A 4,288-nucleotide genomic window follows, 5' to 3' on the forward strand; every position below is an offset into this window, starting at 1 on the left:
AGTGAGTTAAACTTGAATACATGTGTTAACCACAACAGAATAGGATTCCTTGGATATTTTTGGGGGGACATGATCCTATGCAACACACACTACGGCTTTACAAAATCAGAAGTTATAATGACATTCTGTTAAAAAGAAAGTTCTTCTTCAAGTACATGGTTTTGTTCCCATGCTTCTCATACACACCAAAGATGGTGTTCACATCTAAAGAAAATGTCTCTATTCAAACGAAATGAGGAAATGAGTGTGTGATCCCATACATCTCACGTAGACATAATCACATGATGAATGGTCTTGTTCTCTCTTGGTATTGCTTATGAAGAGAAGTTCAAATAAATAAATAAATAAACAAAACAAAACAAAAAAAAAAGCAGTGGGCCTGAATATGTGGGCCTCTAAAGGCAATATATGGGCCATTGGTTTGCATGGGATGGCATTTAAGCAAGAAATACTTTGATCAATGATTATTGTGTATCATGATCAACTTTATTTTAGTCTCCATCAGCAAGATCCTCACATAAAATAATCGCGCAAATTTTTCAATGTTGAAGCTAAGAGGGGTTCAGACCAAGCAGCCCAACAATTATTTCTAAGTGCTTTTGATGAAGTGCCAATAATATCTTCTAGTATATGCATGTACCAAACACATGAATTTAATCTCACGTATTTCAATTACGAGAAAGTTAAGCATACTGGGGTTATACATCTTCATGTGGGTTAAATTGTTCTCAAGGATCACCCATCTTTTAAAATAAATAAAAAAGTCATAGTACAAGGTTCCAAAGACACGTGGCAAGTCCTTCTAAACTCGAAGCTTTCACGTGTCAGCCGACATAATCAAGGATACCTCATCCTCAACCTCACATTCGATGATGCATCCTTGAGGGGGCATTTGTAGGCACCAAAATTTTGAGGAGGCATTTACAAATTTTATCCCTAATTTTATAATGGGCCTCAAATTCAAATTAAGTCCATTAAATGGGAACGTGCCTCTTACAAGCCTGGGTTTTGGGCTTTCGCAGATAAAGTCCATGACCTAAGCAAATTCAAGTGATCCACACATTAAGCATTGGGTCTTACACCCAAACAAATGAATTCGGCCCAATAATAATCTGTAGAATCCTTAAATGGGATTTGGACAAATTTAGCCTTTTAAATAAATCAATTAAACCTCTTTAAGTTGGGGGTATAATTGGAAAGTTAAATTACTTTTAAGTCTATAAATACAAGAGCCTCTCTCATTGAGAGGGGATCTGGATCACTTTCTCTCAGAAGACAGAAGCTCTCCCTTTAGAGAAGAAGAAGCTCTCAAGCCCTCCTCCAAAGACAAAGCAAAAGTTCTTCATAGATCCGGATTCCGACTAAAGAGAAGATAAAACATAAAGCCCTTCTCCAGAAATCAAGAAAACCTTCTCAGCCGATAAAGCGCGAAGCCCGGAGAGAAGAAAATCTACAGAAGCCTCTACAAAAGATCAAGCACAAAGTAAAGCCACCGTCCAAGCAACCTTCTCAGCCGATAAAACGCGAAGCACGGAGAGAAGAAAAGCTACATACATCGTTACTATTCTTTGTACTTGACTATTAATCAGAGGAAACATTGAGATCTGTATCTACTTTTCATCAAAAATCAATAAAATCATTTGCGATCTTATTTCACGGATCTCGAGGTAGATCCGTTGAAATTTATTGTCGACAATAGTAAATATTTATGTGATATCTCATACACATGCCATGATCCAAATTTTGATGTACGTGCCCTGATTTGGATTTAGATGCTATGGTTTATGTATTTTGATATGTTAATAGTATGATCAGGCCCATTTGTTTGGAAAAGGCCCCGGGGACACCCCACCCTGTTTTACACACACCACGAGCACGTTTACTATTTTGCACTCTTGCACGTCCCGTATAGCCAACGTGGCACTAGTGCGTGGCTCGGTCTCTTCGGAGATGCGACGTCATTTATGAAAATCACAACTCCAGTCACGTACCTTAGGGTATATCAAATTGGGGCATCAGTACCGTCTAATTAGGTGACTTTGAAAGGTATATCGATGCACCCAGGCTGGAGTGACCTGCGCCTTTGACCTATTGTGAGCCACACAGTCACATGTCCCGATTGCCAACGTGGTACTAGTACGTGGTCCGTCCCCTCGTAGGATGCCAAACCATTTATGAAAGTTACAACTCTTGACTCGTACCCATAGGTATATAAAAGATAATCCAAGTACATCAATTGCACTTCTTGATCAAAACCAGTGCCTAAGCGAGATCCTGCCCCACTGTACCCTACTGTACGAGGGGGATAGACTATGTCTATTCTAGACGAGAGGTATTTAAGTGGGCCCTTTCTCAGCATCGTGCACCACCTCTCAACTGAGGATCAAACTGGCTGTTTTTGGCTTCAGAGAAGTGAGTTGAAGTCTTAGATTATCACTTATATGGTATATCAAACCAAGTCACCACATACCGTTTAATTGAGTACGCTCGAGAGGTATATAGGTATGCTTGGGCAAGGGTGGCTATATAAAAGTGCATTGCACGTAGTAAGCTTAGAGTCTAGAAACCTTCCCTGTAGGTCATGACTCGAACTTATTGTGGGTGTTCCTGGGTTGTTTATTGAATGGAACCTTATGATTGATGAGTGTATGTGAATGATGAGATCAGAGTGTATAATTGTCCTCAAGGATCAAAAATTTTATTTTTAGAAATTAAAATGGGTGCACCGACCCAATAAAGAATCCGTTTCTTGCAAAAATTCAATAATGACCCAGTCCATCTCGATCCAGCAATCATGATGGACCGGGCCATTCAAATCAAAATGGAAAGCAAATTTTCAAAGAAAGAAAATAGTTTACAAAAGGAAAATATTTTTCAGAAAAGAATGTTTTCCAAAAGAAGTGTTCTCTAAAAAAAATATTTTCCAAGAAAAGGTGTTTTCAAGAAAATGTTTTCCATAAGAACAAAATTTTTCAAATAAAAAATAATTGATATTTTACATAGACCTTGGAAGTATACTAAAATACCCTTTTGTGTCAATCCAAGATGTTAGCCGCTGGCAATAACCCGATTGACCAGTTAGTCAAAACAACCGTCATAGGGATGCACCCTGTAGAGAAGATCAATTTTGGAAAATTCATGTTGAGGAGTGATCTCTACTTCCATGAGTTTGAGATAAACTGGAACCTTTTACATGCTATGGCTAAACGCTGGAACCCCTACCTTCACATATTCCATATTGGGCATATGCACTTGTGTCCCACTCACGAGGATTATTGTGGCATCATGGGGATATCCACTTCAGGACTTCTAATCAGGCCCTCATTGAAGAACGGATATTCTGGTGACCTTGCCACATGACTGAACATTTTCAAGGAAGAAGCCAAGGCCTTAGTTCATAACGAGATATTTGACTTAGTACCTTTACTGGGCCCGTATCACTCCTGCAGTCATCCTATCAATGTAAAACCAGAAGCTTGACAAGCCATTAGAGACTATCGATTGTGTCTAGAAATCCTAGCCGAATACATGCTGACCTCCAAAAGCGATGGCCAAACTATCCCTGAGTCCTTTATAGATATAGCCTCTTAACTTTTAAAGAAAGCCAACCCAATACCTCTCATCCTAGCTGAAACTTTCTCAGGTCTAGATGCCATAAAAAATGGTGAGTGGGAAAGCTTCAAAGGAAGCCCCTACTTACTCTATATGTGGCTTTGTGACCATCTCAAAATTGTAAATGTTCCTTTAAACCTTGAGTATGGGCCATAACACTTTTCCAAAAGAAACCTGTTAGTGCGTCACAACTCAGTCAAGGCTTGGAGCAAATGGTTAGACTCTCGTCTTGTCCGTCATATCAGTTTAAGATGTCCTTGGTGGATGACTGATCCCCCTGTTCTAGGAACCAAAGGATCCCATTATGTTCATCTAATTGGACTAGAAGAAACTTCTTTTTACCATCCTAATTTGATCCCAGAACAGTACAAAGTAACTATAGAGTCCTTTTTACCTCAACCCAAAGCTTTCTTTCCTCCCGAACCTTTGACTGAAAAGTTGGTGCATCTCATTGAAAAGGATTGGAACAAACGCACCTTAGAGTATCTAGACAGACCAACAAAATTCAAAGAGCCAGTCGTTAGAGCCAAGAGGATCAAGCCTGACAGCAATCCTGATGACCATCAAGACAAAGCCAAGCGTCCATGTAAAAAATAGTTCAAGTCAAATTTGTTGAAAGATGTTTTATTTGTCAATCATTTTCAATAAAGCTAATTTTCTTTTGAATAAATATTTA

The sequence above is a fragment of the Akebia trifoliata genome, chromosome 13 (genome assembly GCF_017979445.1).
Source record: "Akebia trifoliata isolate Shusen 1 chromosome 13, ASM1797944v1, whole genome shotgun sequence".
NCBI classification, from domain to species: Eukaryota; Viridiplantae; Streptophyta; class Magnoliopsida; order Ranunculales; family Lardizabalaceae; genus Akebia; species Akebia trifoliata.